The 13015-nt window shown below is 42.3% G+C and overlaps 1 protein-coding gene across 1 annotated transcript in view; it reads left to right on the plus strand.

Annotated features, from left to right (window-relative positions):
• ccser1 (coiled-coil serine-rich protein 1) overlaps positions 1-13015 on the plus strand; it is a 121994-nt gene that overhangs the window by 68226 nt on the left and 40753 nt on the right. The gene's annotated exons all lie outside the window — the stretch shown is intronic.

Below are 13015 nucleotides of genomic sequence, written 5' to 3' on the forward strand. Positions count from 1 at the left end.
GCAGATTGCAGCAGTAAATTAGTGAGAACGTGAGGGGAGAGTGGGACCTCTGCAGTGACTAAATGCACAATCAAGCTTTGTGAATTTCATCTACAACCGTATTTAAGAGTTGAGTCCTCAAGTATAAATAAATCATCGATCAGCAAGATGCAATATTTGTTTTCTTTTTATAGTGATTTTGACCCCGCGTAGGTCACATACTAAGAATAGGGTCACTACATATAATATCTTGGGACATCGTACAAAGTGCAGCTAAGCACGACCCAGATATCGTCCTGAAGCTGACGAGTTAGCGAGAGAGCCAAACACAAATTGAAAAGTGTGAACTGACCCCCATTTTTCACTTCTACACTTAAAGATTTCTCCACTCTCTGTCAGCGCGCCAACGTAGAGATGGCAGGTAGGGTGAAAGACTGACTGAGAAAGAGGAAGACAGAGAGGGAAAAAAACAGAGGGGGGGTTAGACAGAAAAAGGCGAGAAGCTATTTTATGTCCCGCAGAGACTCTTAAGAGCTGGAGGTATGGTGGCTGTTTGAAAGTTTTTTAGAGGGGATTGAATCGATTGAGATTGCTTTCTTTCAGCGAGCTAATTTCATGGGCATTCTTAAAAGGAACATTTTATGGTGGGAACCAAAAGCTCTTGATGGTTAGCTCACTCTTGTTCCCTTTCTCGCTCTGTCTTTCTCACTCTCGCCTCTGTCGTTTTCTATTCTCCGTAGATTTAGGCAACTTTACTTTTTTTACCTCCCCTTTTTTTTCTCTCTTTTTCTCCTGGCTTCATCTGAAAAGAATGAGAGGAGCTAAGCGATAGTTGAGGATCGTTTTTTGTCTGTTAGTGGGCTATTACATTTGAATGGTGAAACATAAGTGGCTCGGGCAGATTCTTCTGTCTTTGTCTCTCATCCCATGTCTCCTCTCTCCATCTCAAATGGAGTGAGGTAGGGAGTGACTTATTTTATGTGCAGAGGAATAACCTCCTTGGGCTACATAGGTCATAATATATGAAGAACGACAATCAAAAAGATCAGAGGTCAGGTGTATGTGCATGAGTCTTTGCTTATTTGTGTGTGTGAATGAAGGAGTGTTTTAACATTATTGTATTAATATTAAAGTCAATACCTGATTTAGTATAGATATCTTTGCAGATGCGGTGCCAGTTTGTTGACAGATGGAAGAAAAATAGAGCTATGTGAGAAACATTTGACATAATTAGTTGCTGCTATTATTCGTAAGAAACACAAGTAATCTAATAGTTATTTTAAAGTAGACAAAAAAAGTCTTTGTGATGCAAAAACTTCCAGCGTTCCAAATAGCAGATTTTTCAGTTTCTATGATTTCAGAGCAGTCCAGTCGGCAAAATATAATGTTGACTTTGTATTTTTTTGGGAACAACAGATGCGTTAAATTTGTAAGTCGCATACAAAACAAATTCTACAATACTTCAAGTCATATCCATTCAGATTACATGTGAATATGAGCTGACTTTCATGTCTCTTCAAGATGGTGTTTCAAACTTTCTGAGCGCGTTAAGTGAGACATTGGGACATTTTCCAGCCAGGAAAGTCAGGTAAGTAACACTATGTCAGGTCAACCCAACCCAAAAGTGAGTGTTTTTAACGAGACATCAGGACAATTTCCAGCCTTGGTTTTGGCAAAACATGATCTTTTCCTAACCCTCACCAAGTGGTTTTTGTGCCAAGACCATAAGCACAGCGTCGATATGACATATAATAATTGACCATATACACTTAAAGTTGCCATATAAGGAAACAGTATGTTTCCACCATTTGCAGGAAAAATACACTGTCAACATTTATTCTGCTGATTGGGTTGTTCAGAAAGTGCTCACGGCTGTGGCAGACAAATCATTAGATACAATTACAGACGGTTGAAAGCTAAAACAACTGACAGCTTAAGCCAAGACAGGGCAGCAAACATAGGAACTGGATGATCAGATATGTCGCTATATGTGTCACCCAGCAGAAAGAATGAGGGTGAGATGGGAATCTCTGAGCAAAGGACATGTTTACTCTGCTGACACTGCATTCCTGTAGAGAACAATCCTTTAAAGATGTCTCGAAAAAAACAACTTTATCGAGAAAACAAGCACACAGAGGCTATCTCATAGTTTAAAATGGAGTGTTAACATCTGTTAAAAGACAGATGTTCATTTCTCATCGGATGGAACTATCTTTGGATGTTTTAGTTATTTTTTCTTGCACTTTCTTGTTAGGTCATGTCCTCACATGGCCCTTCCTCATCCTCTCTTAATCCTTGTGGTCTTTTATCTTGCAATTAAAGTGCATCACAGCACCTAAGTCTTTATTTGTTAATCACCATGAGTAATGCATCTGAAACTTTCAACAAAGGTGTGTTAAAAATCATTGGAGTTGTAGCTGTGATACCTGGACTAAGACTTTTTTTTTTCCCCGTGGATTTAAGGTGGATCAAGTCTATTATGCAAATAAAAGAGTCGATAATCTGAGTTTAGCCCTGATACACCTCCATCAGTGCTCCCTAACCGCTGAGGAAGTCGCTCTCATTTGATAACAGTAATATCACTTGCTAACACCTTTCAGCTGTGTGAAAAATGATCGTCCCAACACTTGTACAAACGAAAGGAGAACAATCATTGATTCTTTTTTCTTTGCCTTTGTTCTGGGGATGTTTTTGTCCGGTGTTATTGATCCACAGGGTCAGTGGGAAGAGAAGACTTTGGTCTAGTTTGCCTCTACTCGTGTCCGCCTATTATTACTGTGTACGGTACAGACACAGATCATGTTCAGCCGACCCCCTGTTGAGAAAACACTCCTAATGACTCTGGTTGGTCTTTACGCATCGTCCTCGGGCTGGGAAACCCTTAATCAACATGCATGATGACATAGATCATATGAGCCTGCGTCATCAGTGCTCTCCACGTCTGTGCCAATTTAAGCAGAAGGATGGAGGGTCCAGTGCTGATTGTGACTATGTAGGTCTTCCACTCCTATTCCTGTAAACTAGATCATTTTGTACAGCCGTACTGAGTAATAGAGCTGCTAAGGATAGAAAGATAGAGAGAAAGAGGAGGAGATAGGGGCTGAGCACGAGAGAGGCAGTTTTCTGCCCTACTTTGAGTTTTTATACATTCTTCTTTTCATGTCCGTCAGTCTTCTTGTCCCTTCTTCCTTTCCCTTTCTTCTTTAAATTTTATGATTTCCTTAATCCCTCTTTTCTTCCTCTTTTGTGCCCCGCTATAAAAAATGCCCTTAATTTTCCTTTCTATCTCCCTGCACATATTCATCCATTTTCTCCGCTCTGATCTTTTCTTCATCGTCATACTGCTTCTCCTTTCTCTGTCCCTGCCTCTTACCACCTTTCCCCCCTCTGAACTCTACCTTTACCCTCCTTTTCTTGTCATCTTTCTTTCTTTTAGACTCCATATCCTTCCTCCCGATCATTTACTCTTTCTCCTTTTTCTTATCCTTCTCCAATTTCTTTTTGTCATCTGTCTCTTTCATGTTTCTCACCCATTCCTTTATGTCGTTTCACTCTGCCTTTCCTACATTCTCGGCTTTATGGTCGGCCTTTCACCTGTATACCTCTCCATTCACATTCCCTCCCTCCATCCCTCTCATCTCCTTTATTACCAGTACTCCTTCACCCTGCCTTGCCCCTCCCTGCCACTGCTCATCCTCTACTACAGTTTCTCTTTAACTCTAGTTAACCCTCTCCTCTCCTCTCTCCTCCCCTCTCTTTCTCCTCCTACTCCCTGTCCTTGCTTAAGGTCAAGAGATAAGTCTAGGAGTTTGGCCATAACTTTTACTCAGTTCTTTGTGAGTGGTGGTGACTGATGACTGACCAGTTTTCTTGTTAAAATGAGAGTTGCATGCTCACTTTACTTCATCACATTGTCGGAATAAATGAACCCGGATGTATTGATTTTAAGGGGGGAATTATTGGACTAATAAGAGAGAGATAATTCTGTATAATAATTGGGAATTTGGGAGTCACAGTTATGATACTTATTGTTATTGGTCTATTATTTTATGTAAACAAGTCCCGTTTAGACCAGGGATTATTGTTAAAGATGGTCGGTTTTTAAGGTTATGTGATTGAAATACAAGCACAATGTGTATGCATGTGTGTGTATATAATTTATGTGTGTGTGGATGTGGACTGATAGATGGCTGGATAGGGTGAAGTAATGTAAAGGCTGTGTTCAGGGGGGATATAGGTTATTTAATTGAAGTTTTATGTGACCATCAACTTTTATAGTTCAGGACCTCTTTCCATCTGCCTGCTAGGATTAGAACTGTGTGTGTGTGTGTGTGTGTTGTGTGTATGTGTGTGCGTGGGTGTGTGTGTGAAAAGAGAGTTTAGTTCAGGTCACAATGTGGTAAAGAACGGTTGGCTGGATGCATTGACTTCCTGGTGTCTTGTTGTTTATGTGAGGTTGTTCAGCAGCCATCAGAGACCTCCAGGAAGACACTGCATCCATCAAGAAATAGCGAGGCACAAAACCTGCTAAAGTCGGTGCATTTTTTGGTGATATAACATGCCGATGGGTGAGCAACATGGTTAGTGTACAGACATGAGGCTGGTATTAATCTTCTCCTCTAACTAATGGTATGAAAGCAAATGTGTGTATTATGTTGAAATATTGCTTCATTAACACATTTGTTGCTTTGATGCAGCTACTACAAGTTAATTCTACTCATGCTATGATACTGTATACTGTACGTTTATCTTGGTACACTATGAAAGGTGCACTATGAAACTGTTTTTGCCATATAGTCCTATATTCTTGAACTGACCTGTTCTGTTCTAGACGGGCAAAATGTTCAGTGTATGTCTTCAAAGTACATCCAAAAGTCACGTTGCAAACTGCTTTTCCACACATCAAGAGCTCTGTCTCTTTGTCTGTTTATGGGCCTGTAAATAAGGCTCCAGTAGGGCCTGTTTAGCAGTCAGAAGTATTGTTACCAAAAGGTTACGTAACATGAATATTACCATCACAAAACATCCACACATTAAGGTAGGAAGATTAATCATATAATGTGCATTCCCACTCGGAGCTAAGCTCCTGATAGACCTCCATATTGAGGCTAAAGGACACATAATGCTGCTGGTCCATTAACATGCAGTCAGCAAAATGCAGAAACCATATTGCACTCCTCAAAATAAATTACAGTAGCAGGATAACAAATTATCATTTAAATGCAAGTTTATACACAAACTGTGTTTCCTCTGCTCTCTTTAAAGAGAACGCAGTGTTTACTAATCATATTTCTTTATGCAGTTTGTTTCACGGTTTTAGAATTCAATGTAATTAGTAACAGGAATAGAGTGTTGCCAGCTGGGACAACATTAATATGAATAGCATAGCTGACTATGTGGAGAAAGATACCATGGAAATACTGTTATTTGGGTATTGTAAGTACATGTTGCCTAAAACCCTTGTCCTCGTCTCACGTCTTCTGATGCACATTGTTGTGGAATCGGTGTAACATTTGTAGTTTTTGGCAATCAAGTCTCTGTGTGGGAACATGAACAGCAACCCTGTGTGGGAACACAAAGAACAAACCACCAGTATTTATAAACCCTGTACTTTACAGAGGTGTCACCCACTGACTCTATTTTTTTCTTCCGTTCATCAAAACAGGTGTCATTGACGCAAAGCACCTTACAGATTTTCAGTGTTACAGAAAGGAGGCAGGTGAATCCTCGTTCGGTGTGTGTATATCCTGTAAGCGTTGCCAGGGCTTTTAATACACACTAGCAGAAATGCACTGCTGCTGTGAGTGATTGAATACATGCAAGAATGAATAAACTCAAACTTGGGGGTGAGTGACATGACAATCGTCCTTGTAACGGTGACCATACAGATGGCAAAATGAACAAGCATTCAACTTTGTAGGCTGCTTTGCATCACTTACACTTTGTTTATTTGTTTGGTTTGCAAAGGCCTGTTCGCAGTTATTTACACGTAATGAGAAATGAGTCTGCCTCTGATGAATGCAAATGAGGGGGGCAGGCAGTGCTGGAAGTTGATTTGTGATTGCTGTGAAGTAAAGCAAAGTAAAGTATTTCTTCCTCCTCTGATCTAACAACAATCCCTCTTTGTCTCCGTCCCCTCTTTTTCTTTTTCTTTTTCTTTTTGTATTGGTTGCACTTTGTGTCAACATGTCTTCTGTTTCCAGGGCATCAAGGCGCAAGGGAGCGCCTCTCTCTCGTCAAGGAGACAACTGAGTGAGTGTCTCTGTTCTGATATAACCTGACTGGACGTGACTGTGTCTTGTAGTGATCTACCTTAATGTACCGTACTAGAGTCGAGAACAGGGGTCTTTGTACCGAGGCTTGATTAATCTACACGGTCCCGCAGGCTGATTAAACTCTCGATCTGCTATTGTTTTACTTCACAAATCAGCTTATTCAGTGTTTGTTCCATTTTGTTTTGGAGAGTTTTAGTGCATTTGATTTTTACACACTTGAGTTCAATAATAATGAATTCAAGTGGAATATATTATAAAATCTGCTGTAGGTGTGTTGACAAGAGTGTTAAAGGTTATAAAAAGAAAAAAATCATAAAAGAGATAGTGTGACAGAATCCACTGCTGGTTATGTGAAGTGAAATGATGGTGGATGCGTTAAGAAGAGCCTGTTTGTATCAATCAATCCCAGTATAGAGACCCTTGAGGAATGCCACCTGCACTGCCTTGTCCTGTAATGTAGACAAGAATGCTGCCTATTGTACCCAACTAAAGTAATCCTGCCCAAAGTGATGGTGACCGTAAAGGATCTTGGCACCAAGATCATGTCTTTTCTCGTTTTACAGTAGTTGATGTTACAGAAGAGTGAAGTCTGTTGGAAGTCAATGTAATATTTTCTGTGGTGTAAGTCAGAGGAGGGAAAAAACTATCTGTTCAAGCTTTAGTCAGTGCTTCAGATAATTTTTCTTTTATTGCAATTCAGTGGTGCCGACCATTTCTGTTAAAAGCCGATGATCTTGACAAATGACATGGTTTCAGATATTGAACAAAGTGAAGTGCACTCCGGTCTGCATATTCTCTAAGCTCATCATTCAAGTGCTTCAAATGCCAAGTCAAGCAAAGATTCGAGCTCATGAAGGACAAAAATGTGTATTTTGCTCCAATATGCTAACTTTATTCATATATCTTGTATTCATTAGATGCTTTTTGCGCTGTCCAGTTCTATAAAGGGAACTGACACATGGCATCTTAACAACTAACCAACCAATCAGGGATTTGTAAGTAGCATTACGCAATCATCAGAGTGCAGTCTAATGATTAAGAATCATTATAGAAGTCATCTGTGATCTTAATCCCATGTCAATCTGCCATGTCCATGATTTGTAAAGTAAAAACTCCACCGTAAATACCCGACCAACCATATTTGCCAAACACAGAGGTCGTGTGATGATATTAGTCCTGTGCGAATCATCATCTCTGTGATTTGGGGTTGTACATCTGCTTTTTGTTGTCAGACCTCTTAATCATGTTTGCTCATGCTCATGTTTAACAGGAGTCAATACCTATACCTATAGATACAAGAACACCTATACTAATACCTATTCAATTGTGTTTAAAGGTGCCCTTTATTTTTCTCCTTTTGTGGAAATGTTTTCACTTATGGAGATTTGTCAACTGCCTGCAGACAGAAAAAAAACACTCAGGAGCCCTGACTTTTACATTCACAGTGAACACGAGGGCTCGTGAAATAAGGCTGCAGACTGTTTGAAAGGTTTGCATTTTAAATACCGCAGTGTGAAACGCTGCATAGAAAATGTTGTGTTGCAGGGGAGTTCAGGAATCTCCCGAAGTGAAAACGCCTCTGGGGAGGAAAACTAAACAAAGTGTACTTTCTTCTTAAGTCTATTCCCTGCTTCCTGCCTACCTACCTGCACTGTACTGGATTGTACTGAAGTGGCGCCTGCATGCATTAGGATTAAGAGCACTGACATGTGAATGCAGTGTCCCAGCCTCCCTCTTCCTGTTCATTTGTGAACTTTAACCCCATCTGTCATTGCACTATGAACTGTAACCCCACCCGTCACAGCACTGTAGACCCTTTTATTGACCTGTGTGACCCGTGACCTGAACCATACTGGCTTTGACCACCCTCCACTCAATCAAACTCATATTACATAACACCACACGTACGCATGCATGCACGCACGCACGCACACACACACACACACACACACACACACACACACACACACACACACACACACACACACACACACACACACACACAGGCATTAATGCACACTAAGACCAGACTCCACATACCCACACACAATAAGGCACATTTAATGTTAACCATAAATTACAAAGGACCTGTTTCTGTCCTTCGAACAGATTTGTGTGTGTATATGTGCGTGTGAGTGTGTGTGTTAAGGTGTGTTTGTGTGGGTGTGTGTGCGCATATGCACTGTCAAGGAAGTAACCCCTGTGTTTGAAGGTTAAGCGTAAAGGGACAATAAGAGCCATTAGAGGCTCATTTCTTTGCTCCATTTGCGCAAGGGCACCTACGCAATTCAATGCTGGAGTGTATGTTTGTCTCTTTGTGTGTGTGTGTGTGTGTTTTTCTCTCTTTGTGTGTGTGTGTGTGTGTGTGTGTGTGTGTGTGTGTGTTGTTGGGTTATTTTGACACAAATGTCTAAATTTGCTGAAAGAAATCCCTCATCCTTTGTGTGTGTGTGTGTGTATGTGTGTGTCTGTGTGTGTGTTTGTGCTTCTTTTCACTCATTAAACTCCTCAAGGACTGACAGTAATGCCGTGCTGTTGAATTTTTAGTTACTTCTGGACCTGTTGCAGGGCAAACATAAATGAGCTAAGCCTTATTTATTCAGCAAGGTGAAACCAAGTGGCAACCAACATGGCTCAGTGCTGAAGCCAGAGAAGCCCCATGATGCAGTTCTTATATTGTCCCACTAGATACTTGTGCCAAGACGCAGACTGGATGTACTGTAAGTAAGTGGGCAGACCCCTGACTTCTCTTTAGAAATACAAAGACACTATTTTTTTCCATAACAGTGGATAATTGCACCTCTTTTTATGTGTGTCTTGGTGGCAATTTTGTAAATTACAGCTCCATCAAGGAGTCATCAGGGTTAAAGAGTTTGGGGCCACGTATGCCTCTGAGGCAGTGACAGTCTCCTCGTTCACCAGAGCTAAGCTCCCCTCTGGCTTCACTCAATTTGAGAAATAACAATGTGGCACTGAGTTGTAGACCCAAAGTCGATGCATCAGAAAGCTGCACAGCTGCACATAAATCTATTCTACAATCTTTAAACTCTGAATAAACACCAGGGATGTGACGAATTAAAGATACAAATATGCTAAATATGCGCCTGTGAATATGTCGTATTCACACTGGCAGCCAGGCAAAATTCTGATAGTATTCTCCAAACGATAGTTAACATAGAGCAAGCAGGACAGGTACTGGCAGAAAATTGGCGCCAGCTTGCAGAGCTCCAAGAAGACGCTGGGGGTCTCTGGGGTCACACTGCAGCACTGACTGGCTCGCAGACAGGTAGAGAGAGGTTGCATACACTGGGTTAAATGTAAGAGATGTATTCAAACAAGATGTGTTAAAACACCAAAGTGACAAACAAACTAACTAACTAATTGCGGTGGCAGGAGACCAGCAACCCCCGTGTTCTGCAAGGTAAAATTACTGTTTTTAGCACAGCTGGATATCACCGCTTCAGTCCCCCATTCAAGGTTGCTCATACCACGTCACTCTTGTAAAATTGTTTTTATATTTTTGTGTCCTTTGTCTTATGATAAGGGTGATGACAAACATAAACAATCAACAGGTCGGCTTTTGTCATGAGTTTTGATAACTGGTTAATTATCGCGGTGCGAAAGCTCAGAAAAATTAACCTCGCTGACTAAAAAATTATGTTGCTTTTCCACTGTGTAATATTCACTTTCTGTGTGAAAGTTCTCTTGACATAAACAACAGTTTGAAAAAAAATAATATGCAAATAAATTCAACACATAAACACCCACAGTGTCGTAAATTGTAACACTGGCGTCAGTTGTCTTGCTGTGCCCCACAAAGGCTGAAGGAGGTTCAAGGTGGACCAGAGCTTCAGGATTGGTAGAAATTTATTTTTAAATAAATTATATATTATTAAATTATGTAAATACATGAACTCTTTGTGATTAAGTGCCATGTAGACATACAGATGGCTGACCAATTAAAGGAAAAACCAGTATAAAGTGTCTTTGTAAGATGTTGGACCACCATGTGCCACCAAGTGAACAAGTCTCTGGAGCTCTACAGGACGTGTGGAACACCATTCCTCCAAATGATATTCCCTTTATTTGCTCTGTTAATGTAGTCGGTGGAGAGCACCGACTACTACTGATCTGGTGACAGTGACAGCCATAGCATCGGTTTCACATCATTTTCACACTCATCGATCCATTCAGTGGCCCCTCGTGCCCTATTGATAGGGACATTGTCATCCCGGATGAGACCACTGCCATCAGGATGGAAATGTTTCGCCGTAGGATAAAGGTGATCACTCAGAATAAATTTGTATTGATTTGCAGTGACCCTTCCCTTTAAGGACAAGTGGACCTAAACCATGCCAGCAAATTGTGCCTCACCTATATGGAAGCATCTGAATTTGATATAGTCCTTATTTATTTAGGTAATGCCTTTCATTTGTCGCCTGTGTGTACATCTGCATTTGTTGCCGAGCAATGTCAGTTCTTGTGTTAGTGTGTGGCATTGTGCACTGGTGGGGCCACTTGTGTCGACATTGTGAGGAGAGGTAGCAGGTGGAGGGAGCAAAAGAGTGTGTTCATGTATGTGCGTCTGTGTGCGTGGGTATGCAAGCCTGCCCGGTGGCAGTCACACCAAGATGAAAGATTCCTTTACCCAGGTGGAGGTTGCATGCCGGAGGAAGTGTTGTGTGTGTGTGTGTGTGTTTTGTGTGGAGTTGTCCCTTCTGGGGTGATATGAGGGTGAGAACAACTTCCTGTTTGGAGTGTTTCAGTGTGTGTGTGTGTGTGGCTGCATCACGTCTTTGATCCTCTTTTTCGGGTACCCATTGTGGTTCCCTTGTTGCCTGCCTTAGACGGGCAGATGAGAAAGTACAGGTGTGGGGGTGTGTGCATCTGTGGATGTGGCTTCCAGCTAGGGACAAATATCGTCAAGGTAATATTGGATACATCCAACTGGCCCCTGCCATCTGCAGGTGGTGCTTTTCAGAGGAGGCGGAAGCCAAACCATTCCCAACAACCACACTGCGGTGCCATACAAGAACCTCAGAGGTGGGAGCTGTCTGTGTGGGTGTGTGTGTATCTTTGTGTGTGTGTGAGTGTGCATGCATGAGGCTAGCTCTAATGCTGGCTAGCTGCCAGGGCACTTATCTAACTCTGATCCACAGTGCTACTCGCTGTGACTCCTAATTATAGACAGAGGCACTCAAACAGAGGCATATACACACTGTCTCTACATGCTCTCCTGTGTACCATTCACACTAATGAGGCACTCTCCCCGAGGAAGTACCCGCACTCCTCACTCCTCTCCGCTTCTTGATAGAGGCCACCAAGACCACCTCCTTAGCCAGCCTACCTCCTTGTCTTCAACCCAAGGAGAGAAAGTTAGACTTATGTGCACGCACAGAGAGACACGATGACATAGAGAGGGAAGATTGGTTAGCTGAACGCAGCGATGTAAAGGAGAAGAAGAACTTGATGGTAAGATAAGTGTGAGAGCTGGAGAAATGCAGGGAGAAATGGAGCAAAAAAATGAGGGGATGAAAGAAAGCTGCCGTGGGGAGTGGAGGAGATGAGAGAGAGACGGACTGCCAGAAAGTGAAGAAGCCAGCAGATAGAGATCATGATGAGGGAATGGACGGCAGGGGACTTGGAATGGCTTGTGAGAAGAGCAGACTAGGAGGAGAAGAGATGGAGAATATTTGTTCTGTTTACTTATTGAGATCCAGGATGCATGATCACAATCCTCCTGCGGTCCCACAGGCTTTCTCTGGCCCCCTCTGTCTTTGTGTCTTCCTCTCTGTCCTTGTTTCCTCCTTTATCTCTCTCTGTGTTTTCTCTCCTCTCTCTTTGTCCTCCCCCCACCTCCTCCTCCCTCTGTCATATCGCAACATGGTGAGCATGGCACTCAGTCAGATGCCTAAATCCTTCAGGATTGGGCTCAGGTTGCATTAGCATGTCATACATCACTGCAATATGTTGTATTCAATAAACATATCCTTTTGCAGAGCGCTGATTTACTTAACTGCTTTAAACCCAAATCTGGATTTGTTTAGGTGGAGGCAACACTTCTTCCCATGCTTACAGATAGTCCGGGCATTAATAAGCTATTTACAGCTTCCCACTGCACCTTGTTTCAATAAGAGCTCTGCTTTTTATCATGAGCTCAATGAATCTTGAGCATTAGGGGGGGAAAAGTCTATTTTCAACACACACAATAAAGAAGAAGACTTCCCTTATATGGCCCTTAAATCTTGATGTAACAGTCCCACGCAGTCCATGATTAGTTGGCCCTTAAAGGAGCCTTCTTTCTGTGCCCTCTAAATAACTTTATCAAGGTAACACCGCTCCTCCGACCACCTCCTTCTTCTATACGTAGCGCTGACAGAAGAGAACAAAGCAAACACAAGAGAACAGGAGAGGACAGAAGGGACTGTGGTGGCTACTGCTGTGTGCCTCTCATCCCAGCTAACCCCACCTAGCCCCAGGGGCAGCACGGGTGGAGAGAGGGGCCCTGTCAGCAGAAGGTGTTTGAGTGTGGGTTTGTGTGTCAAAGAAATAAGAACAGAGAAGGAGAAAGTGTGCATGTGTTTGTGTGGGAGTCTGTGATCTGTGCCCCCATGTATGGCTCTCTCCCCCACGGGCAGGGCAGAACAGCACAGGGAGGCGGGCACCTAACTGGGCACAGATGGCAGCAACAGACAGGGACGGTGGCGGCATAAACACGTTAATAAATAATTATCTGAACAATGACACAGGGTACACCGGCG

The sequence above is a fragment of the Pagrus pagrus genome, assembly GCF_965226575.1.
Source record: "Pagrus pagrus genome assembly, chromosome: 8".
Classification (NCBI taxonomy): Eukaryota; Metazoa; Chordata; class Actinopteri; order Spariformes; family Sparidae; genus Pagrus; species Pagrus pagrus.